At 47.9% G+C, this 26,491-nt stretch overlaps 1 protein-coding gene across 9 annotated transcripts in view; it reads right to left on the reverse strand.

Annotated features, from left to right (window-relative positions):
- The window catches only part of LOC144144205 (uncharacterized), a 91,920-nt gene extending 70,132 nt beyond the window's left edge, over positions 1 to 21,788 (reverse strand). For 2 of the 9 annotated variants that reach the window (XM_077675570.1, XM_077675569.1), the window contains exon 1: positions 21,320 to 21,786. The gene's annotated coding sequence lies outside the window, so the exon portion shown is untranslated. Of the gene's footprint in view, positions 1 to 21,319 lie in introns of all 9 variants that reach the window. The other 7 variants (XM_077675572.1, XM_077675571.1, XR_013317194.1 and 4 more) reach the window with 6 other exon arrangements.
- Between the last annotated feature and the right edge of the window lie 4,703 nt (positions 21,789 to 26,491).

The raw sequence follows: 26,491 nt of genomic DNA on the forward strand, positions 1-26,491 counted from the left end.
AACAGAAAGAAAATGAACACAAATCTATTCACTTTATTTATGTGTGCAACACAAATACTAGGGGTGTGCGAATATCGAATTTTTTGAATACGAATATCTAGCTTCGAATATCGAATCGAATATCGAATAATTAAGGGGGGCGTGGCTTTCGAAATCAACTTCCTGATGTTCGAGAATTTTGTTAAAAATTAGCAATGCAACTGGAAATGCTAATTTCAAAGTAATATTTTAAGAACTATGCTATCTATAAAATTTTATTTCTGTTCACTTTGTACTGAGCTTGAGTGGCCTACAAAACATAAAACTTGTTCAAAGTGCTTTGCATTCCCAAATGAATGGGCGAGGTCACGACAGCCTTAGATTTTTTTGTTATAACTTTTTTTTTTAGTTTTCAGTTTTTCAGAAGTGAATGTACAACAGGCATATAGACCAAGAACAACAATTTGTATAAAAATTCACGAAAAGTAAACCAGAAAAACCAAGAGTGTTACATCAACTGTTTATCAAGGAACATAACGCAAAGAACGGAATCAAAAAATCACTGGAACAAGAGACGTAGGTGGCAAAAAAGAACTTTTGAGAAACCGTTTGTGCGAGGTTCTTTTTCTGCCGTTGGTGCGTTTGTGAATAAACGAAGATAAAACAGGCGGCCAGGACCGGAAAGAAGATCGCTCGGCCGATCCAATGGTACCAAAATGGCTGCGCCCGGTGGCACCGTTGCGGAGATACAGCGCTCCGAAAATTGCCGTTTTTTTTTTTTTTTCCCCTTTTAAGCTGACATTTTGTCACCGCAGCTGCACAAGTATTTTTTATCCTACTCTGCGATGGTTTTCGGGGGAAACACTTTGCAAACGCACAGTATAGAAAACATTGAAGCCGAATATGTGGCTTTCAAAAAAACGATGTTTTGGTCATTTTTTTTCGAAGTTAAAAGCCACGTCCTCCCCTTAACAATCCAAATATATTCGATAATAGCCAAATATTCAAACCCTTTAGAATATTCGAAATAATTCGAATACATTGTTTTCGAAGCGAATACGAATATAACATATTATTATTCGAGTAATATTCGAAATTTTCGAATATTCGCACACCCCTAAAAAATACCCATTTATATTGCTTTTAACTTACAGCGAATATAACTTATTATTCGAGTAATATTCGAAATTTTCGAATATTCGCACACCCGTAACAAACACCAATTTATATTGCTTTTAACTTACAGAAGAATGAACTAAAAAAGCGTAGATTTACCTGAGTAACAGTTAGGTATATAAAACAAGTGCCTACTTAACTGTTCTATTTTTTGCATAATCTGTTCGGCAAGCTACTCGACCGTTGTTCTTTTAGTTTAATTACACGGGGCCGCATTGGATACGCGCCCCTTCCATACATTGCCATCTTCGTGTAATCGCCATGCGCTGGCTGTGTCGCTGGGCACGATGAACGAAAGTCGACCATCAACACCCGATTTCAAATCCTTCGCGATTGCTTGGATTGATTGGTTAGTGGGAATCTGGTGTAACCAAGGGAAATCGCGACGACCCATTTGTCCCGCCATTTCTTGGACCCCCCCTTCCACTTGCTCCCCTACTCCCAACACAGGCTTAATTTGTACAACTGGCCCCTCCGCACCAACCTTCAGTGCATGTCAAAGCGGAACGTCAACGTCGGTTTAATTCGCTTACCTTCACTTCGTTTTAATTCACAGTCCCACTTCCTCAAGATTCAATCTTCCCCATATTTTTTTTTTTGTTTTCAAGTCATTTTCACCATGAATTCCGTCTGAAAACATGACAAGCGGACGCGGTCTCCGACGCGTCAATGCAAAGACTCAGAAAATGCTAAACATTCACCATGAGCCCGTACACCAATCTCATGCGCGTAAAAAAAGCCACGTGGAAAGCCGCCGAGGACACAAAACCAAAGTCTCGCAGGCCCTGATGCCTCCGCCCCAACAGTGGTCCTGGATGTGATGATTAGCCCCCTGTCGCCCCATTGAAAAACAAGCTCGCTCACTGCACCCCTCCGAGCGCCGCAGTCATACCTCCAGGAATCGTTCCTTGTTCGCCTCCGCTCACCCTAAGCCGCGCCCATCCCCGACTACCGCAACATTCCTGAATGCCAAAATTCTACTCGCTTTCTTCCACTGTACCAGGAAACAAATTTAACTAGACTGGTGGGGACGGAAATTGAACAGGCCAAAGCTGTGGTCTCGTTGCAGCTTTCGACGTCAGCATTACACATTGTAGGGGCACAAGACCTGACGTTCAGGAACGGTGGACGAAAACTACTGCGCATGCGCCAACTAGACATCAAAAAACAAAGAAAGCGACAAACAAAGAAAGCGACTTTTTTTTCGCCGGATGTGACGTCATGGTTTAAAGGGACACTGAAGTGATTTGTAAACATTGCGGGATTACTAGCGCAAATTGTAGTTCGGAGTCCGTAGGCATTGTTTCGACCACTCTGGCCGCGTTTACGCGAATTTATTTAGTAGAAACATCAATTCGAAAATGCTGTCCTCCTCTCTTTACGCTCGCCCATTTTCTGTGGCGTTTTCGTGTGACGTCAGCAGGAGATGAGCTGGAAAATGGCTGCGCTACTGCACGGTTCGCCGACCAGCCGACCTACCGATCGAGTCAGTCGGCCCAGCGTTTCGTCCGCCAGCCGCCGACGGGTCGTCGCTATTCGCTCGCTCAATGAAACTAAGCCACAACACCTTTGTGAATGAAAGAATGTGCCTTTCCTTACTTTGTTAGTTTGTACACTGTGTCAAACTCAGAGTCCGGGTCGCTCCACACAAGCGCTGCACAAGTGCACATGCGACGCTTCGCTGACTTTACGCTAGTAGGAAAATCTAAGGCCAATTGAAGGCGGGAGAAGAGTCAGCGAAGTCAATATAGGTACTAAGAAAATAAAATCAACTGAAACTTTTACCGTACAGCGCAAAACTAGGGAGCAGGAAGCACTTTTTGCGCTGGGTAAACAAGCACAGCGGTCAGCAGCACGACCGCACATCTGCGAACGCTTTTCCGTCAAAGAAATGCAATTGCTAGACGTGAGATATTGTGGAAGTTTGGGGGACACTTACTGCAGGAGTGATATACAACAAATAGCCACATAAAGTACTTAAAATGCTTAAAATACATAAAGTGTAAACTGGTCATACATTATAAACCTTATATATCCAAACCGGCCAGCGCCGGCTCGTGGCCTAGGGGTCTGAGGCGCTGGAATTACTGTTTCGAAAGTCGCAAGTTCGAATCCCCGAGGGTACATGTTTTTTTTTGTAAGTTGATTTTTTCGTATGCGGCCGATGTTTTCTGAACTGAGTTCACCATTTTTGGGCGGTAACGTTCACTGCTCCACGAGTGAGATCGCAAAACGCGCGCATACTGACAATGACGCGCTAGCGAGTTCTCGTTGGCGTGCTGTTGCCACAAGCACCGACTGCTTGCGGGCAGTGGGCCCAGGCCTGAATCAGCACACCCTTGGCCTGGTGCGAACTAGCTTTTTACGCACAGACATGAGTGAGGCAAGCTCCGAATATGCGGGAAAAGCGCATGGCATTTGAGAGTCTGCGGTGACGCGGAGGGCGTTCATCCACTGCGTAGGCCTCGTCTAGCGATTTCTACGATTCCAAGCCGCCCTGGGAGGTTTATCTTAGACATTTGACAGCCGACAACATGGCAGAAGCGCGGTACGGCGATAACTGAGATATCGAGAATGCCCATCCAACAACGCCATCAGATGTCAAGCATGTTGTTTTACAGAACCGAAACCGAAACTTGTTTGATTGCTAACCTTGGGCATCGTCCAATCACGGTGCCCCCCCCCCTCTTGACGTCACAGCCTTTAGTTGGTGCGGCCGCCGCAAACCGCGCATAGTAGTTTTTCTTCTTTCGCGCTTTGTAATATAATTACCGATTTGTCAACCGGATAAACGATGAATAGTGTGTTAATTTGAGCCAGTCTACACAGTGCAAGCAAAAACGGGAGCTTGACAAATTCACTTCAGTGTCCCTTTAAGAAAAATGGCAGTTGTTGCGCGGTCATTTCGCTGCGCCCTTCTCGTCGTGATTTTTGTCTGCCGTTGCAGCGGTGCATGGGTTAGGATTGTGTTGAAGGTGCTATCGAAGAACTTCTGTAGAGCACTTACGGTGGTGTGCAGCGTGTGATCGGGACGCCGAGTGTGTGCGACTGCCTAATTTTCGCGTAGACGGTGACGACGGGCGCTCTGCATCAGTTCTGCCGCCTCGATTTACGACAGTGATGAGTGCGTTCCCGTCGAACTTCTGCACTGTGTTGTATTAGAGCGCCGTGTTGAGGCCGCTGGGCGTTTCGCCGCCTACGTGCCGTGGCGAGAGGCAGCAACGCCGGTCAGACGAGGGCACTGGGATGGCGCATACCACTCCCATCGTAACCAAGCTAGCCACTGCAAACGTAGACCACTTCTACGTAGACCACAGGACTGTGTTTTTGTCCCAGTACAACGGAGTTAACCTGTGCGAAGGTATAATTGTGTGTTCGGAGTCGTGAGGCAGGCAGGTAATGTTCACCATTGCGAAGGTGAACTACTGCTGATCACTTTGTTGGCCTGAAACCTTAAGCCAGCTGATAATAGGACATGCAGCCCGGTGGGAGGTAGGGCTGCGCACAGGACAAAGGTTTTTTTTTTTTTTGTTGTTGTTACCGGCTGTAGGAACCAAGCCTTAATAATACACATCCAGGCCTCAAGTAGTGAATGAGAAAATATTAACTAGTTGCACTTAGCCCTGGTGCCAAGCATTTTTTTTTTTCGTGGGCCCTCTCAAGTTACCGTTTTTAAAATTATCCCTTCTAAGGCACGTTCAAGCTGGTATAATGCCATGCATTCAACAGATGCTGGACAGTTCACCCAATATGTCCTTGATGTGTGCTGTCACATGCCGAAGAACAATATTGTACTTCAGTTGGTACTTTTAGGAACAGATCTTATGATGTGCAATGCTTTCAAGTTCATTTCTTGTGTGTTTAGCGTGACTGAGGACTTGCCTGCAGCAATCTTACCGCAAAGAAGTTATTGCTTGTCGAACAGCACAAAAGTACCAGTACAACTTAAACTGAAATTAGTCAGGGATGAGGTTTTGCTTGTCAGTTTTCTCTCTCCAGCAGTGATGGCAATGGAAGCTGAGCAGTGGCGTTGCTGGGTAAACTTGCACCCGTGGCCCAGAAAATTGGTCTCCCCCTCAGATATACAAAACAATTATTAATAATAAAACTAGTGTTATTGTTATTATTGATAATATTAATGTCTTCTATTGTTAGCATATGAAGGCTGGTTCACACTTGCGACTGGAGCTACCAAAAGCGATTTCTGTCACTCTTGTCACTCGGCATTGCTCTCATCGCGCAACAAGAGCGATTGGTCTCGACAAATTTTGTGTCTTTCATTTGGATACCAATGTAAAAAAAACTTTTTACAGCTACTGAATGCATGGGCTTCGAAACGTCAATGCAAGCATGCATAATATGCGACATGCGATGCGAAATGAAGCCACAGGATACTTGATGTGTAGTTATTTATAAAGAACTGGCAATATAGTACTAGAAAAGTAAGCAGCAAGATAAGAAGCCGTGTGTTATTTAGGCAATAATAGCTACACGACCTTGATTTAGAGAACCCCAGACGATGACTCTGGTGCAGATCTTGATACACAACACCGACCTTTTCAGTGAATTAGGCATCGATAAAAATCCTAATAGTAAAGAGCATCGTGGTGTGTCACTCGTGAGCACAAAAACACCATTAGCAGCCGAGAAAGGAGTGGCCAAGAGCTACTTGCGGCAGCACAGGGTGTAATGCGCCAAACCAAAGTAGGGTTGGGGAAAAGTGAAGGCTGATATGCAGCAGTGTGAGAGTACCACGTCTTACAGTCGATACCAAGCGAATACCTGCAAGAGCAATGGAGGTGTGAGAGAGTCTCGGGCCTCGTCAGAAAATGACACTATAAGGTGGTCCCCAGAGGCGTTCGGAAAGCTTTGCAGCCCGCTGTGCCGACTAAATCATGCAGACGTCCCGCGGGCTTGGAGGAGGGTGGCCAGCAATGATAGGGCTGTTTAAACAACACATGCAAGACAAATAGTCGCATTTGCATCAAATTTTCTGTGTGTAGGAACACACCTCGAACAAATTATGCTTGAAGGACCACAGGCGGAGCCTGGTGAAAGAAGGCTGGGGGCGAAATAGAAGTTGTCCCAGCAAATAAACAACAGCCGGACTTAAAAAAAAGCTATTTCCAAGTATTGTGCAGGAAAAGTGGTATACAATGTGAAAGAAACGGCCGCCCCATAAATTAGGAAAAACCGCCTGCGCCTGCCCGTTTGTCACTAAAGGCAGCCTCTGTGGCAGCATGCAACTGCTGGAAATTTCTCTAAGTGAGAATTTTAGTACGTTTGAAATAGATACATTGTCGGGTCTCTTTATTTCTATGGTTATGTGATTACTGAGAATGGAAGCAGATATAAAGGGAACATTTAGCGTTGAAAGAGACGACTGGCCGTACATGAGTCGTCTAAGCGGCCAGTGCACGGCTAGTCGTGTGGATGTTTGTCTGCGACAATGTTGTCATTTCCTTTCGTACGTTGTAAAAAGATTCCACCACACATTGGTGTCTTGGGAAAACGAACACAGTATAAAGTATAAAATGTGAGGTTCGGGCTTTCCAGTGAAGCAACCACCAGCCAATGGAGGAAATCTGAATCGAAGGAGGTTACGAAGCGATAAAGCAAGAACTCTTGAGTAAAATATTAGATTCGTATGGGCCCGAGTGTATCAGTGCCACACGCTGGCTCACAACCGTTCGATCGTGCCCATCCCGATGTGTTGGTGACGATTTCATTGACGTCGTCGTACAGTCGACTAGCTCAAGACAGGTCCTAGATGAAACAACCTTTTCCCAGTAGCTGAGGAAATAGTATCGCCCTCTCCAACCAAAAGTAATAACCAAGAACAAGACGTTTTGGACCCATCTCGATTCTCTCTTCCTTCAGGGGTGACTGGGGTCGCGTTGTAGCGCCGGTCACTCACAAAGCGCCTCGCTGTGGAGCGCGGTGCCCACATGTACACAAGTGGGAGGGTTCGGAGGGAAGGATTTATGTTCTTTGCATCTTTTCCTCCAGTTCGTCACGCTTCTGGAGCGTTTCACCGAAGTCTCTTTTGCGGTCTGATGTTTTGCAGTACTGGGCGACGGTTTTGCAGCCGGACGTCGTCGTTGTGCTGCCTGAGTCGTTCCAGTAGATTTTTCCTCCACAATGCATGGGGAGGGGCACTCAGCTCAAAAATCGTGTATACGACACCGGGCGTCCTGTCCTTTGTCGCACAGTCTTCAACATTTTTTTTCTAGTAATGTTCACAAAGCACTCAGCAGAACGCTTTCGCTAACACAGAAACTGCCCCTCACCCCCACCTCAATTATCGTGGGGTCTCCCGACCATATTCCGGGATGGGAGCACTCAGCGGATCGAATGCCTAATGATGGAAAGTGGGTGACGTTCCTGGTGTTTATCTTTTTGTTATGCACTTAATTCGTTGTCCTGTCCTTTTTTTCTCACCCTCCACCTTGAAAGATGAACCTACCACAGCAAAATATTTAGGTAATCAGCTTCAAATATTTCTTCACTTACAACTCCTTGGGACGGCCACACGAAAACCATGATAAAATGGAAAGAAGATGAACACACGGCTATCCGCTTTATTTATGTGCGCAACGCAGATACTCATTTATATTGCTCTTAACTTTCAGGGGAATGAAATAAAAAAACGTAGATTTACCTGATTAAAAGTTAGGTAAATAAAATAAATACCTACATAACTGTTCTATTTCTTGCATAATTTGTTCGACAAGCTACTTGTCCATTGTTCTTTTAGTTTAATTACACGGGGCCGCATGGGATACGCCCCTTCCATATAATGCCATCTTCGTACAATTGCCATGTGCTGGCTGCGTCATCACTGGGCACGATGAAGGAAAGTCAACGACATAAAAAATATGAGCTATCAACACTCGATAACAGATCCTTCGCAATTGCTTAAATCGCGAATTGGTTGGTTAGTGCAAACACTGAAGGAATCGGGTGCAACCAAGGGGAAATCACGACAACCCATTTGTCTCACCTAATGTTGGACAACTGAGCTCCCACCCCTCCTTCCAACACAGGCTTAATTTGTACAGTTACCTCCCCCGCACCAACCTTCATTGCATGTTTCACACTTACTTTCTTTTCGTTTTAATTATCAGTCCTCGCTCCTCAAGATTCAATCTTCCCCATATTTTTTTTTCAGGTCATTTTCACCTTGCTTTCCTTCTGAAAATATGACAACCGGACCGGGGTACACGGTCTCCGATGCGTCACTGCGAAGACTCCAGAAAATGCTAAACATTCACCATGACCCGCACACATCTCGTGTGCGTAAAAAAAGCCACATAAATAACCGCCGAAGACACATGACCAAAGTCTCATAGGCTTGGATGCCTCCCCCTTCACTCCTCTTCCCTACTGATCTCGTCCGCCACCCCAACAGTGGTTCTGGACGTGATGAATGGGCCCCTGTCGTCCCAGTGAAAAGCAAGCTCGCTCGCTACACCCCTCCGAGCGTCGCAGTCGTATACCGACGCACCCCCTCTCCAGGAATCGTTCCTTGTTCGCCTCCGCTCACCCTGCAGCCAATTAACTCCTCAAGCCGCACCCATCCTCGACTACCGCGACATTCCTGGATGCCGAAATTCTCCTCGCTTTCTTCCATTGTACCAGGAAACAAATTTGAATAGACTGGTGGGGACGTAAATTGAACAGGCCAAAGCTGTGGTCTCGTTACAGTTGTCTTCCAGTTTTCGACGTCAGCATTACACATTGTAGGGGCACAAGTGGCTCCCCCCCCCCCCTTTACCGAGGGGCTGGTACCCGGGGCCCAGGCACCCCCGGCCCCCCCCTTAGCGACGACACTGCAGCTGAGTGTTTTTTGTCACTACAAACGACAACTTACTTTTTGTATATATATTTAAAGGTGTGTGATTATCAACTTTGCGTCTGTGAATTGAATACAAGTTAAACTTGGCTGTGAATTCAATAAAATATTTTTGAATATGAATAGTAAAAGCTGGCTGCGAATTGAATATTTTCAAACCACACTATCTTTGTTTTGGTGTTTCTAGAGTGTATAAAACATAACTGCACCAAAAAAGACAGCTTAGGCAGTCAGAACTAGACACATCTCTGTTCAGGTACTTGCGCTTGACATACAAAAAATTTAATGTAACAGAGAAAATAAAACAGTCATGCAAACCAGTGCAACAAGAATTTTGCATACATTGAGATAAAGAAATATGGGTTCCTCAAAATGCTGTGAACACAGTAAGCAAATTAGGTATATTTAATATGATAGGCAGCAGTCCCCCCCCTCTCCTCAATGATTGAAAGGAGGCTGGGCATGCTAGTTGCCAGTGGGACCTCACCAACAAGCCAGCAATAACGTTTTATTTCTCACTTCTGCTATTATATTTATAGGAAACCTATTTTAGATTACAAATTTTGCTTTCGTAGTGTTGCACTTGACCTAACATACACCACAGTTAGCGAACACTTGCTTGGTGCAAGGCTTCTGCATTAGGCTTTTGGCACGGCTTCGGTGTCAGGCAGAAAAACCAACCTGCAAGGTCTTACCATGCAGTGAAGCTTGAAAATTTGCACGTCTTCAGATAGAGAAAACATTCGTTCCTCTACTATGTGAAAATTTGAAATATTTGAAACAGAGCTGCAAATCGAATATCAAAAAGTACTTGCACAGTATTCTAAGTTGTGAATGTTCACACACCTTCAAATATACTGCCTGGTCACTTCAGTATAAGTGTATAATTTACACAAATAAGTTCATAAACGAGAGTTAAAAATGCAGTAAGGTGTTTCATGCAAGTTTGACACATTTATTTGAAATCACTGATAAGCATTGGGTGCAGTTGATTGGATGCTTAACCGCTCTGTCTTCCCTGTACTATCTCCTACATCCCCTCAAACTCAACGGGCATGGCTTCATTTCTCCTACTCCCTTCTTTAGACACTGCTATGCTTTCCTTTCTTTCTCCACCGGATTCGACCTCCCTCGAAGAATACGCCATTGCCCTTGCAATAGAGCACGCTACTCTTAATGTTCCTACCACTTAATGTTCCTACTCCGACTGTCAGTCAGACCTTCGTAATTTCGCTAACCATGAGACCCACCCACACACCACTGATTTCGTCACTCCGATACTTGCATCGAATCCTCAGCCACACTTCACACTGGTTTGGGTTCCTGGCCACGCTGGCATGTGCGGAAACGCCTTAGCAGACGCACTCACCCGAGTACCTTTCCCGGATTCGCCCATTCCTGTCCAACCTTGTACCAGCCGCCGACGGTTCGTACTCAACACCGCGCTTCCCGCCATTACCAATTACACGCCCAACGCCTATCACGCACCCAGTTCCCGTCTAACTCGTGAGGCTGCGTGCCTCATTCGACAGTCTCAAACCTCTTCACTCCCCTCCCATCACATTCCTCACCGCATCTATCGGCGCCCTGGCCATCCTTCCTGCCCCAGGTGTTCTTCCTACCCATCCATCCCTCATTCTAATTGGGACTTCACCTCACCATCTCTTACCCAATCCCTCGCTTTCATCACCTCCTGGGAGCTCTGGCTGTCTCCCTCGCCGACAGTGAACATCCAGGTTGCCCAGGAAGCTCTCTACAAACACGTGCACCGGATCCGCACAGGCATTCAGGAGTACTACGTGGATCCGTTGAATTAAACTTTCAAATTAGGACCTGGACTTAGAAATAAGTGTTTGTTCTCTCTCTCTCTCCTTCCGTCTTTTACAGGGTGGGCATTCATAGGGGCACATGTTGAGTAAAATGTTGTGTTGTAGTATGTGTGGGTTTGTAGGCATCTGTAAAACGGCTTTGGACTTGGAGGTTGGTGAGGGAATCTGGCAGGTCTTTTCTGGTTTCTACGAATCCGTGGCTAGTAAATTTGAGGGCAGCAGTGCGTGCCGCCTCATTCCCTTGTAGAAAGGCGTGATGTCCAGATGAGGTAGATGATCACTAGCTATTGTATGCATCGTAGTGTATTTGAGGTGTGATGCATCCTTCTTGATAAAGGGACATGCTTAGTGGGAAGCACGGCGGAATCTGTCATGGCTGTGCTTGCATCTGTTTTTTGCAAAGTTGTGGAAGTGGTAGTGGTGAGTGTGGCGGGCATCAAGGATTTCTTATGAGTGATTAATGGCAGACGTCCCAGGGTTTTGTGCTTAAATATGCATCAAAACAGTGAACTGAATGAAGGTGGCTACGCAGGCTAGTTGAGACTTCATCTTGGAAATTTTGGTCAAATGTCAGGCATGACTCAAGGAAAGGATAGAGACAAGAATGAGCTTCATCAACAAAGCTTCATTTCCCTCTGAGAGTGATTACAAAGTAAACAAAACCCTCATGTGACACTGCTTTAACACCACATGTAAAAAGCAATTACAGCTGCTGCACACTTCACACTAATTATTCACTATTCTATAGTGCATCTGTCTCCCACCTTTATCACATAGGCCTCAAAGATTTCTCGTTCCTGTTTTGTGCCATACAACTTCAGCACTCGTCGTATCAAATTTTGGCATGCAGCCACCTGGCGTGCATTGAGTTTGAAGTGGAGCACCAAATCGGTTTCTGTTCACGTCGTCACCAATGCGGCATGCTCCCACCACCGCCTGTTAGGGCCTTGTCTGCCCTATGTACCATCAAGATACATTGAAATCGGAACAACAAACTATGTGACTTTCAGTATATGCTGTGCACCATGGTGACGGGCTGTGTAGCCACAGGAGGAACAAAGTTACAAGAATTCGTGTCCAACAGTGTTATGGAAATTGCATTTGAGAACGTTAATTTGGCCCACTGCCGCATGTCGTGCGGGGTCCCGCTACGGTTATCAAACTTTGTCACTGTGTAGGATCAAGCAGAACACGACGAAGGCTGATAGCAGAAGCACAAACGGGCACCAAATATGGTGGTGGGCGAAATAAATATTTTCACAGATTGAACAGTGCCCTCTCGAACTGGTCGAAGTTGGTCGAACTGGAAGTACATAATACCTTAGATAAACTGCACGAAGCTTACCATCACTCCCAAACCTCCCGCCTCAACCACCTACCAGACGAGACACCCTTGAACTCCTCGTACATCCAGCGCCCCAAGAACAGCTACAAAGTGTGCCCCTCCACATCCGTCAACACATTTGTACAGCTCCCATTCCGCGATATACGCATCAATACACTCGTCAGGAAAGCAACCCTCTGGAGATCAACGAAGCTAACGTGGATAATTACAAACTTTTCATTTCTGCGCGCCAAGAGTCCTCTGCAATGATTTAACAAGAATAAGCAGCAGGACCATGACCTCCTGAATATAATGTCCCGGAGCTTATGACAGAACGCAGCAATTACAAGACACGGGGTTCGACGAACAAGGCGTAGGAATCACCTTTGTAGGTCGCAATAGTCTTGTTATTTCTTAGTCAACGACCGTGTGGTGAGCAACAAGAGTTTCGTGCGAACGATCATTCGTGGCTGGCCGGTCGCTATAGTCTTGTCTTGATATTTCTTAGTCAATGACCGTGTGGTGAGCGACAAGAGTTTCATGCGAACGATCGTTCGCGGCTGGCCATGATAGCACCGCCGTTTGATGTTGAAGGCATACGCGCACTGGCACGTCGGAGACGAAACGCCCAGCGGCCTCAACACGGTGCTTTAATGAAATGCAGCGCAGAAGCTTGTCGCGAGCGCACTCTTCACTCTCGCAAATCGAGGCGGCACAACTGATGCAGAACGCCCGTGTTCACCGTCGTAACGCACTACGCGCAAATAAGGCGGCCGCACACACTCAGCGTCTCAATCACACGCTGCACACCACCGTGAGTGCTCTCCAGAAGTTCTTCGAGAGCACCCTTATCACAATCGCAAGCCGAACACCTATGCACCGCTGCAACGGCAGATAAAAATCACGGCGAGAAGATCGCAGCGAGGTAGCCGTACAACAGCTGCCATTTTTCCAAAACCATGACGGCACATCCGGCAAAAAAAGAGAGTCGCTTTCTTTGTTTTTTGATGTCTAGTTGGCGCATGCGCAGTAGGGCTCGTCCACCGTTCCTGAACGTCAGGTGGGCACAAGTGGCACTACCTAGGGGCTGGTACCCGGGGCGCCCCTTAGCGACGCCACTGGTTCCACCCGAATCCCAAGCCACATTGAATGAAGACCCTCCGCAGCTTCGCAGGGCTTCGTTTGCACTTTGCCCCACCAACGAGGATGCTGAATGGCGACAGCAGCCTTTCCGTGTGGTCTTGCGAGTCCATTAACCGGCACCACGATCTCAGTGCTCCTACCCAAGTGCACCGAAGTGTTGGGCTCGGTGACATGCTCGTTCAACACAAGCCCAACTGCGAGAAAAATGTTGTTGCATATGCGAGTAGAGCTCTCACCAGGACCGAGAGCAACTATACGGTGACTGAAAAAAGAATGCCTGGCCCTTACAAAGTTTCGCTCTACCAACGGTCTCACCGAAATGAAGGCAGACAACCTCCCTCTGGCCACCGTCGGCACTGTGCTTGGCTGCAGATTTCCCGATAATGCCAAAAGAAGCCAGAAACTGTTGGTAAAAAATTTCAGCCAAAAACGGTTACATCCAGCTTTTCTCTTTCTTTGCCGAATGCTAATTGTGAAGGAAATGTTGTCACGTACCCAACTGCAGTGTCCAGAACATTTTTTTAACCCGCTCACGCGGTCTTACTGAGCAAAACGTTCTCCCGCCCTGCCTATGCCACACTGCTGTTCCAATGGTCTTTGAAACTAATGCCGATTCAGATTTGATTGAAGACAGCCAAAACAAACGACTCTCACCCAGTCCAGCCATCAGCTGAGAGGAAGGAGTGAGCTGCTCTCACTGCTTCTTTGGCAGTGCTTCACAAACTCCGCCCAGTTCGAGGGTCACCAAAGTCGACAGCCGCCGGAGACGACCATGGCCACTGAACGGTGGTATCCATGAGCAGTGTCGCGCCCCTGTCAATACGGTTGATCCCACACAGCCAATGAGACCTTCTCTGAAATTTCTGAGCACCCACAAGCGTGGTGATGGCTCAAGAGCACGAGAAGTTTGCCTCAGGCGACCGATGGCGTAATGGAAAACTTTAGACTCAAGAAAAAGAAGACCTGGCTCACTTTTGCCCAGAAACCTTGAATTATTATTCGGCAGAGTGTTACACACAAAGTGGTTCTAGACTGCGCAACGACCCTTTCAAATTGCCTTCTACTCCAGGCGCTGTGATGTACAGGCCCAGTCTCTGACTAGACCTGTACACAGGGACTGGACAACAGGGACCACGGCCGCTCAGGCACTTTGGACGGGAAGTAACGGGTGCACAGGGTAGCTAGGGGTGCCGCCCGTAGCTACTAGGCGCACACTGAGAATACAAAGGACGAATCACGCAGAATACGGGCATAGTTCACCGCTTCCAATGTTTTCCACATTCGCCTCAAAGTTCGGCACTGTCGACCACACTGGAAAAATGAAATACCCGCGCCGAAGAAATCTGCTCGGGGTGTTGTACACATAAGCTCGTAGTCCACTAAGGCAGGCCTCATGGGCAAAATGCTTCGGTTTTGATTAACACATGGTGCGAGACGAAAGGAACATATCAATGTGCCGATGCTACAGAACGCATTAAAAAAAAAACCTGTCTCACCCTACAGCATGCAATAAGAGGCATTTCTGCACCCATATAGCTTCCTTGAACTCAAGAGCACTGGATTTGGTTGCACCTGATGGCTGCTAACGGCAATGCAACCAGTTACATGAAAAGCCTAGGCAGAGATGTCCCACTGTCCCAGCTTAGGCTGCATACGACTGCCCAGCTAAGCACTGCCCTCTGGGGGTAAGTTGCACTTGTTAAAGGGACACTGAAGTGAATTTGCCAAGCTCCCGTTTTTGCTTGCACTGCGTAGACTGGCTCAAATTAGCACACTTTTCATCGGTAATTATTTTACAAAGCGCGAAAGAAGAAAAACTACCATGCGCGGTTTGCGGCGGCCGCACCAACTAAAGCTGTGACGTTAGGAGGAGCAGGCACCGTGATTGGACGATGCCCAAGGTGAGCAACCAAACAAGTTTCGGTTTCGGTTCTGTAAAACACAACCGTTGGCGTTGTTGGATGGGCATTCTCAATAACTCAGTAATCATCGTACCGCGCTTCTGCCATGTTGTCAGCTGTAAAAATGCATAAAGATAAGCCTCCTAGGACGACTTGGAATCGTAGTATTCACTAGCCGAAACCTACGCAGTGCATGAACGCCCTCCGCGTACCCGCAGACGCCCAAATGTCATGCGCTTTTCCCCCATATTTGGAGCTTGCCTCCCTCATGCCTGTATCGTAAAAAGTGTGCTCGCACCAGGCCAAGGGTCTGTTCATTTTGGCCTGTGCCCACTGCCTGCAAGCAGTCGGTGCTTAGCTTATGGCAACAGCACGCCAACGAGGACTCGCTAGCGCGCCAGTGCCAGCCTGCGCGCGTTTTGTGAACTAGTTCGTGGAGCCATGAACATTGCGGCCCAAAGAAAGGTGAACTCAATATACAACATAGGTTGAAAACGAAAAAGTTAACTTACAGAAAAAAAAAAAGCACGTACCCGCGGGGATTCGAACTCCTGACTTGCAAAATACTTGTGGTGGCATATCTAGCGCCCCAAACCACTAGGCAACGTAGCGGGCTCCGCTGGCCTTGGTAATATAGGGTATATATTGTACAACCAGTTTACACTTTTATTTAGTTTTGGCAATTCAAGCAGCTTCGGTGACTATTTGTTGTATTGCGCTCGTGCAGTAAGTGTCGCCCGAGTTTCCACAATAGCTCACGTCTAGCAATTGCATTTCGTAGACGGAAAAGCGTTCGCAGATGCGCAGTCGTGCTGCTGACCGCTGTGCTTGTTCGCCCAGCGCAAAAAAGTGCTTCCCGCACCCTAGTTTTACGCTGTACGGTAAAAATATCAGTTGATTTTATTTCCTTAGTACCTATACTCACTTCGCTGACTCTTCTCCCGCTTTCAATAGGCCTTATATTTTCCTACTGGCGTACCAGTCAGCGAAGCGTCGCATGTGCGCTTGTGCAGCGCTTGTGTGAAGCGACCTTGACTTGGAGCTAGATACAGTGTACAAACTAACCAAGTAAAGAAAGGCAGATTCTACCATTCACAAACGTGTCCTGGCTTCGTTTCAACTGAGCGAACGAATTGCGACGACCCGTCGGCGGCCGGCGGACGAAACGCTGGGCCGACTGACTGTCTGAAGGCAGGGGAGCCGTGCAGTAGCGCAGCCAATTGCGAGCTCGGCTCCTCTCGACGTCACACGAAAACGCCGCAGAAAATGGGCGAGCGTAAAGAGAAGAGGACAGCATTTTCGAATTAATTTTTCTACTAAATAAAATCGCGTAAACGCGCCCAGGGTGGTCGAAACATGGTCTGGGGACTCCGGACTACAATTTGCGCAAGTAATCCCGCAATGTTTACATATCACTTCAGTGTCCCTTTAAAGGGGCCCTGAAAGGCGTTTTGAGCACACTAAATTGACTAGCGCAATCGTTAGATTGCGCTAGTCACCACTTCGAGTTGTTGATCAATTCGCTTTCGCGCTACTAACGACTAGCCTCCTGGTTAGCTCAGTTGGTAGAGCGACTGCTCCGGTTAAGCAGTGGTCCCGGGTTCGAATCCTGGACCAGGACGAATTTTTCTTCAACTGCGAAGTTTCTGAGAAAGCTGTATAGCTTTCCTTTGTAGCCGTATGGCTGCATTTAGGTGGATGTCAAACTTTCCTTCACAGAAACTTACTCCACCTTGGGGATTTCCCCTAAATCTGGTCGATTAATCGTTAGATTGGGTCGTCAACATCATCTGTGCCAAGTATTACTCTTTTACGCGCAGCGGAAAGCTCACACTTTTGTTGCAAAGTTTGTCGCTTTTTTCTCACCCTTCCCTTCGTGTTTTTGGATGCCGCCATCTTCACATGTCTACGCCATCAATTCCCAGATGTTCGTCATGAGCTAGACATCCTGCTATTGGGCGGCTTTTTCACGCACTTCCGGCAAAGAGATGAGTCGTCTGCTCAGCGTCGGCTGCTCAGCGTCGGCTTGCCGGCTGATCTGCCAGCGGAGTGCCAGAGTGCTTGGACATTTTACGACAAACGAAACAGCTGTAAACAAACGCTTAACCATTTGTACTGAATGCAACAGGGCCACAACACGACATGGATATTCTCTTACTTGAGTACGTTCCATAAAGAAAGCGTTGAAGCCCCGTGGCACTTCTTTCTTGCAATCCCAGAGAACGCCCTGAGCCGAATGCCCGGGTTTGACGCATACATTTTATTCAACTTCCAAACAATCCAGAGATGCGTTTCGAACGAACACAACGTCACAACATGCATTGCAAGTGCGAACCGCGATTGACAGACGATGGGTTGCCTCCTCCTGCCCCTCGTAAATTCAGCACTCACCTCGCGCGCGGTTTGTGGGGACGAACAGCAAGTCACTTAACTCTGGCGCACAAGCCGAGATGGCTTTTAGCCATGCACACTGCACATACCCCATGCGAGGCTGAGTCGTACGCCGCTTGAGAAAGATAATCCAGACCATGGGAAGCACTATCCACCCGCAGAAGCACAACGTTGCATTTCATCGCGAAACAAAGGCGTCCACAACACACACACCATAGCCTCCTGTAATGCCAAGCGCATCTCGCACTTCCAAATGGGAGTGAGTAGTATGCCTGCAGTGCCCATATGCCGCGAGGTGGGGCCCCAAGCTGAACCGGGATCACGCAACCGTAACTGACTTCCAGAGCGGTTTGTGCCTTGTTGCCAGGGCAACCGATGTTTGATATTGTCAAAGAAATGGTGCTCGCTCCAGCGCTAGAAAGCTCAGAGCCACGGCGGAGCATGTTTTGCCAACGTTGCCGCTCTCCACCACGCGTCGATAGCAAAGTTCTGCAGCAACGTACACCACGAAAAGGCAAGGCCAGGCCGCCGCACACATGGGACCAGATTTTTCGTTCGCTTTTCCAGCCTTGAGCGGAGTGCGGGCTTCATGGTGTCAACAAAGCTTGCCCGTAGCAGACGGCTGTGTGAACAGCGGAGAGTAAGTTGAAAGGAGGAGGAAACGCGGCGCGACGATAATGCACGGTTTTTTATTTACGATTTCTCAGCTAATACTCATCGCTTCAACAAAATTCTTGCGGGAGGAGATTGCTAATACATTGCTTTATTTGGTTACATGTACATCCACGCATCGGAGGAAGGTATTTCAGGACCCCTTTAAGAACACTGAGACGGAAACGGGAAAAAAAACGTAGACTTTCACGAAAAGACGGAGCTTTTCATAAAAGTCTAGGTTTTTTTTCCCGTGTCCGTCTCAGTGTTCTTAACAAGCGCAACTTACCCTCAAAAAAATGCTACACCAACTAGCCCGACATCAAGCTTTACTGCCCTTTGGGAGCTGTTTCGCCCAATAAGACCCATCAGCAGAACTATGACTGAGCACATCTGACGGGTCAGTGAGAACGGAGCACAAAAAACTGACACAAAACAGAGGACGGAACTTGCACTCCCGTATTCCCGTCCCGCCCGTTCTTCGCACATGTATCAATGTTTTTGCACTCAATTCTTGCAACATCTGGCAGCGCAAATGCATTCACAAAAGACCGACTTTATACGCACGACGTCGTGTGGTCTGGCGGAAGCCATTACACGCACGACGCGACTGAGGCACCAATGTGGCAGTTGCTGAAAACTGAAAGCGCCCTCATCATACGGGTTGGCGGGTTCCCCAAGCCCCTTGGCAGCTTTGACGGTTGCGGCATGGCATTCGAAATTGGAGCACAATTTAGTTGCTTTAGCGATTTCGATCGCGCCTTCAGAGAATTTCAGCTTGGAACAAGGCCTTTTTCGTAGTGAAAGCTACAAAAACAGTGGATGTCGTCAATTCGGGGCTAAGTGTACGACTTGAACGACTGCAGAAGAAACTGAAGTACGCAAACGCAACAACAGACCCGGACGTCACGATAACAGAATCGGACAATAGACTCGGACATCGCCGTGAGTGTTAAAGTGCCCCATTATTTTCGGAACGATCGGTTTGTTGTTGGAGTGTCGCGGTTGCTCGCATAACTGTTATGTTACATGCTGATACTTCTACGCATGCCGTTTTGTTTTATTGTCCGGAATAAACTGGTTCTTTCTGTTTCTTGCGTGTCGGCGTCATTTCGTCGAGGGGGTCAGGCTCGCGAACCCTTCGCACATGAAGGAAGTTCCTTCACGACGTATACCTAACCCAAGCAGTTCTTGGAACGTTCGGTACACATTTGGTTTCTAACTTTTAGTGTACATAAATGGCTAATGCCCAAAGCAAACATGAAAGCTGTTATCATTGCTCAACACATGTGGATGTGCTTGAAATTAAATGTCGTGGGTATTCATTTCGAAATGGTGGAAATTGGCTTGCATGTGGCCACCGAAATCCATTTAAGAATAAAATGAAATGGGGGTGCATCTGACTTCGTTTTTTTATAATTTGTTGCAACTGAACTTGAACCTGTAACTTTCTTAACATGCATGAGTAGAACTGTTTGCCGCATCGTTAGGCTACCGTTTAGGTTTGCCGCATCGTTTAGGAGGTCAACGTAATCCTCCATATACGTGTTAATTCTAAACGTAGGACAGGTGCTTCCACCCCACAGTATTAATTCGGAGGCTGGATAAGAGCACCGCCATCCGTTGTGGGTTCGATGTGATCACAACCCGAGCGCTTATGAACTGCATTGACTATGCAGATTGTAATCCGAGATTAGAAATACGTGAAAATTATAACCTAGGTTATTTTTAGGGAACTGAACGTTATTTAAGAGCCCCAAATTTCCCATCGGTAATTGGGAATAAGGTCGGTGTGTCAAGAACGTAATGTGGCACAGAGCATGTTAAATAAGTCGCATCGCTGCAATCGTAAGTAAAATAAATGCATTGCTTCGTCTTGCTTTGCATCCATAACATCAGCTTGTGCTTTTTTTATTGTGATACGGAGCACGAAAGCTAAACGAAAACCCATTTCGAGGAGCGTTGTACGGCTGTCATTTGAACCATCGGCTTCGCGACCCGTGGTATGGCACCCATGGTGCAATGGAAAAGGGCGGTAGAGCCGCTCAGAAATTGGGAAAAACGCTCTATCAGGGCGATTGGGATGGGCGGAGCAACAGCGCGGCGCCGGTTGCTTTGGCTGCCGCGTTGGCGCGTCATTCGCGTCGTGCGTATAGTGGCTTCCGCCAGACTTCACGACGTCGTGCGTATAAAGTCAGTCTTGAAATGCCCTTGGTTACCACTGGCCTCATTCTGATAATGGCTAGAGGGGCATTGGTTGTCACAACCGCCTTGCTCGCTAATTGGTCGTTGGTGGGGCTCTCGGCCGCCACGCTCTGCTTGCTTCTGGTTGGAAATGCTCGCTCGTGTGGAGCCAGCTAAAACGAAGGCACCACAAAGGAAAGGGGTTCTCCAGACAAGGCCCTCAATGGTGCCCAACAACTTCAACGGTGTTTCGAAAGCTCCACTGAGCTTCAACGCCACCACACTCAGCCATCGTTTGTGTGGCAACACAGCCACTGGTTTCGACGACCGCTGGAGAGGCTGCCTGGAACGAAACACCAGTCCCCCAACATGGAGGAACTGACCTGATGCTGCGTGTTTCACCTACCCCACTTACAGTCGGTAGGGTAGCGAAAAATATAGGGACAAATAAAGCTGTTTTGCACTGCTAAGCCCCAGCTGTTGTAGAGAAAACCACATCAAGGCGCCAGGCCGGTGCGGCGCGGGGAAGCACGGTTGCAGCGACAACAGTGCCTCCGAGCTGGTGAGAACGCGTTACCAGTCAGCGCGAGGGATTGCAAGAGGCACGCGAATGCCGATACTGTTTGAACGCGTAGTATCCTCACGCAAGAATTGCCACATTAGCGACTCCGGCGACGAATTCAGACCCTCTCCGGCGAAGAAAGGGACTCGCCGCGATAAGATGCGCATTCTGCGTGCTGTTCGAGGTTCCACTAGCCGCGTATCGTCCGGGGTTTCACGACAACGACCGACGCAGCTGACGCGCACACACGACCGTCTTGACTGTTTGCAGGCCTTGTCGACTTGGTCGCTGCCACGGAGTTCGCAAGCAGCCGTGCGTACTCACCGACGGTAGCCTCCTTGCCCTGCCGCACGCACACACGGGGGCGGCAGGAGGGTTTCGACGCCGACAAAGCACGGGGGCTTCCGGGGGAAAGCTGACAACCCTTCTTTCTGACGCACCTCCCGCAGATTACTCAAAACCACGGCCAGCGGAGCGCACGCACGGGGCCGAGCGACAACCGGGCGACTGCGGGCACAAGCAAAAGTCGCTCACACACCATTTTCAAAACTCGATAAGCGCACTTCTGTTGTCGGCCATGCTGGCGTGTGTCACGTGGTCCTGCAAAGCGAAAAGGCGAAAAATATCCGTTGCGCTGCCAGCACCGTTAATTTGAAGCACAGCGAACAGCGGTGTCGAACAATTCCTGAAATCTCTTTTAACACTAGAGCCCCGCGATAGCAGAGGCAGACTGGTTCAGTACTGACAGCTTCGGCTCCGTTTCGGGTTACGCTCACCAACGTTTACGCTCACATCAACGTTTTTAGATTAGGTCAGTTTGCAAACTGCGCCTCGAGAGGCGGTACCAGTTTGTCGCCATTCCGACAGGTGGCGCTGGCGTTGCGTTGAGATCTAGTTTGAGGAGCGAGGCTCGCCCCGGTCATGTGTTTTCGCTGTGCTGTTGGCGCTCGCCTGCTCGTCACGTCTGTATTAACGTATTAGCTCTGTGCTGTCGTCGTGCATACATATTTTAGTGGATCTCTGAAGTGTCGGTGCGGTTTGTTGACGTCCTGCGCGCCAGGCTGCCGTTCGGGGTATGCTTCGGAAGCGGCCAAGTCCGTGCAGCGGCATTTCTTCAAAGCGCCCAAGGGTCCTGACGGATTGAAGGCGTGGGAAATCGCGATTCCGCGGAAAAACTTCAAGGTTACGCCATAAACATACGTTTGTGACATTCATTGTGAGCCTTCAGACGTCGTCAACTGTTACGAACACGTCGTGAACGGTCAAACTGTAAGGATACCGTAAGGCATGTGGACTCTGAGACCGCGCGGCGCCCCGTATTTTCCCTGACATTTCACCACCAAAGACGTCAAAGTCATGCCGAAAACCATCCAAATGGATGACAGTTGTTCCCACCTATGTTGCGTCCTGCCAAAATGATGGGCTTTTGCGCGAGGAAACTGGCGTAAGTGGCGCGAGTGGTGTAGAAAGCGCCGATGTCAGCACGTACGTTGGGAACTGCATGAGTTGTGGTTCGCAGTTATGCAGGAATTCAGCAAATGTCCGACATTTCAATCGTAGAATGTGAAGGCTTCGTCTAGCCAGGTTATCTTCTACAAGCTCGAACATTCTGGGTGCAATTGTGCTGATTGAGAAGGGTGCAGTAGTCGGGCAAAACTTGTCGGATGAAGTTAATTCAAGAGGTTTACTTGTACCGCCGTGTAGCTACAGCGATAAAAATGGGAATATTCACCCTCAGCTGTCAAGGCAGGAGAATGTAGCAACATTTATTCGCTACATTGTTGCCTTAAAGATCAGCCCTTGGAACAAATGTTACCTGTTTCCAGACGTTTCATCCGCAACAACTGCCGTGAAAGGGCATGCAGTGTGTGTGGCACAACATATTCACGGTGCTGTCAGATCAGATCCCTACCCGGCGCGGTGGCTAAGGCGCCGTGCTGCTGGGCGCAAGGACTCGGGTTCGATTCCCGGCCACGGTGGCCGCTATTCTGATAGAGGCGGAAAGCGAAAACACCGTGCGTTCGAGATTTCAGCGCATGTTAAAGATCCCCTACGTGGTCAAAATTAATCCGGAGCCTTCCACTACGGCACGCCTCATCACCTGTGAAGCGTCGGCGCGTTAAACCTCTTATAAATAAATTAATCTGACTAGTCAAAACTGAGAAGTGTTGCCTATCTGTAGATTGCAAATAGAAACGAGCAGGAAAAATCAACGCAGAAGACAGCATAAGCGATGCTCAGCGGAAAAACTACCAGGCTAAACGCTTTAAAAAATCGGCATAAGCAGGGCCACAAGAAGATAAGTGAAGGCTAACGCTTTAAAATATCGGCATATCAGGACTACAAGAAGATAAATGAAAGTGTCTGTGACCCTAACGGATAGTCCATCAGATTTACGAACCAACAAAAAAGAATAGCGGTACGACAAACATTCTCATCCGAGAAAAAACGTTTATTTCTTTTAAGAAACCACATTTACACCTGTCAGGGAAATAAAAAAAAAACATTGGTTTAATAATTGGTTCAGTTTTCTTTGTTAACAGCGAAGCTGTTTAACAAATCATAATTTTTCGTGTCCGCAGTTAAAATACCAAGAATTTGCTGAGCGCGTGCACGTGAGCGCGCACGTCAGCACTTGGTTTCCAATCGGCTCACTTGATCAGTTTTGTTGGGGTTGTAAATATGTTCTTGTGAAAACGTACCTACTGCATTTGCTTCCACAGCATAAATAAAAATGTCGAGGCGCCTTTTCTTGATTCCAAGTAGATGGCTGACTATTGTAGGCTTTCCCGCAGTTTCAGAAGTGTAAGACGTGTTCGGGTATGCTTTAACCATTATTGAGCTATAAGGGATCCCGTACTGGGGAAAAATAAATGAAAAAATAAATAAATGGAACGGGAAGCAGCCGAAGACAAGCGGACTGTGCAGTGTTTGCCTTGTCTTTTTTTTTTTCTTAAATACAGCTTGTTTCTCGTTATAATGTCGGTAAAATTGTAAACCCTCAGTCATTTAAGCGTTAGAGTAGAGCGAATTTTTATTTCGCATGTCAAAGAAGAACATTAACGGTGTGCGGTGGTCGTTCACCGGCGCCTTTCCAAGCAAGGAGTAGCAGACGACGCGCCGAGACCGATCTCAACGCTACCGCAGCGCCACCGCCTGGTCGGCGACAGCACCGGCCCGCGCCGCGGTGCTTGGAAGGCCGCGCTCTTTGCCAACTGACCTAATCTAAAAACGTTGGCTCACATCACCGCCAGTGGCGCGCTTTTTCAATCTGAACGTCGTCTACTCCACGCAGCCCCAATCTGAAAAGCGCAGTACTGGCAGCAGTTTTCCGAAGCAACGGCAGGTCACCCTGCTCAGCCCGCGTGCAGCTGGCCAGAAACTGATCGTGTACGGTGTACCGGCTACAGCAAGGCGTGTCGGCCAAGTGTTGGAGCGCAGCTGATTCGATTTGATTGGTTGCGGTTCCCCCTCTGCATCGGATCCGAGTGTAGCGGTGTTTGTGGTGTTTGCGAAGGACGTAAGAAGCACCGGTAGCACCACCGTACGAAAGGCGTTTATTGTACACAACACATCAAATATATACATAAAGAACAGACGCGGCCCCTGGGGGGTGAAAGAACACAAAGTAAAGCCGAAACTGAATATAACGTGCTCCCTCCCTTATATGTAGTAATTAGTTGTTAGTAAGTGTTAGAAATCCCTATGCATGCACCAACGTTTATAGATACTTTGCATGCACTGTACATATTTACCAACGTTTTTAGATTAGATTTAGATTAATCTAAAAACGTTGATATTTACACGCTGTATACACACATATTTGCATTCTACATACTAGCCTAGAGCGCGGCCTGTAGGGGCTAAGGTCCCTAAAATTACTAAGGTAGCGCCAACTGCTCCCTCCTTCTCCGCTGCCCTCCTCTTTTTTCTTTCCCCTCACCCGCGGCGCCCCTAGAATATGAGCTAGTCTGCCGTCCGCGCGACCATTTTCCTTGCTAGAGGTAGAGTGAACTAGAATACTTGGGTAGTGGAAAAAGCGGCGGCTGCTCCCCACGGCGCCCATGAAGCCAAACGTGTTAACCGCTGCGCGTGGCGCTGGTGTGCCCCGCCCGAGGAGATCCCAAAGCGGCGCGCGTTGATCGACGTGCCGCTATGCTGCTGTTCGGTGATTTACGCTGTGTTTTGACGTTCTTTAACCGCTGCACATGGTCTTTTTTGTGTGTAATTACCAGAGGAGCCTTGCAGGCACTGCACTGATCCTTAAAGGAGCCATGAAGAGAAAACACAAGTTTGGTTCATTCAAAAGATTGTCTCGTTAGAATCATACTGACACCACTTTTAACGTAAACTTCGCTCAAATAAGCTACAGAATTAGGAAAAACGGGAATGGTCATGCGACCCACCAGCTCATTTCCCGCAACAGAACCTGTGATGTCACATGGGCTAAGCTCTGCGATTGGCGGAGGCTGGCAGAAGCAGACGCAAATTAGGTAGAGCTTACAAACTAGACGAACGAGCGATTTGCGCTTAAATTTAGGGCACATTCTTTACAAAGCAATAGGAATGATGGGACAAACAGTGGAAGTTACGAAAGCACATGTAAACATAGAAGTACTGATGCGTTCTGCTGTTCGTACTGCGCACAGCATGCTTTGGTTTAGCTGCACAGCACTATGGGGCTTGGGGTTGTCTCAGACGACACTGGCCGATTGACGCAAGCAACGGTGTCTTACGTGACCCCATTTGTCGAGCGAGCACTGTTTCAGGGAACGAATATTTTCTCCCAGAACAAAAACAAGCCAGGTTTAAATGCGGGCAAAAACAAACCAAACGCTTGCCACGGTATGGTGGCGCCATCTAGGTTACGGAACGTAAGGGTGAGCCTCATTTCACACGCGATCTCTATTAGCGTCCTCGATAAACACGCACCGGTGTTGCCCCCAAAACCGGCGCGGTGCACAGTGCCCCACGACGGTGCGTACCGGCACGGAGCGTTGATCGAGGACAAACGGGGCGGTTCTACACAGGCGGCATCTCTTAATCTAAGAAATCAACTCATAAAACGTTCACAAGTAACAATACAGCACTGTAATGAGACACAGCGCTATTTGAAAGTGGTATTTATTGAAGGCCAATGATTATATGTACGCACAACTTAAATCCGTCACACATGCGGAACAACGTACCGCCACCGCTTCCACTAAACAGCTACATACAAGCTGCTTCTAATCTTCGTTTGAGCCATAATGTGAGTGCCTGTTTTGTTCCGCCCTTCCGTTACAGCAAAACAAGTAGGTCTTCATCGTCTGGGCACTCCGGTAACAGTTCATGATAATTCGATCGAACGAAACGAATGCCAATCCCCAACTTTCTGGCAATGCATGCAGCCGTCTTTGAAGTACACAAAGTTCGCGTCCTCATTTACAATCACTGGCCGTTGTTACCGCCCGTTAGGAGACTGTCGCATCGTTGCCCGATGAATTCACAAGCACG

This window comes from Haemaphysalis longicornis, unplaced genomic scaffold (assembly GCF_048455015.1).
Source record: "Haemaphysalis longicornis isolate Haplotype H1 unplaced genomic scaffold, Haemaphysalis longicornis Haplotype H1 scaffold_66, whole genome shotgun sequence".
Lineage (NCBI taxonomy): Eukaryota > Metazoa > Arthropoda > Arachnida > Ixodida > Ixodidae > Haemaphysalis > Haemaphysalis longicornis.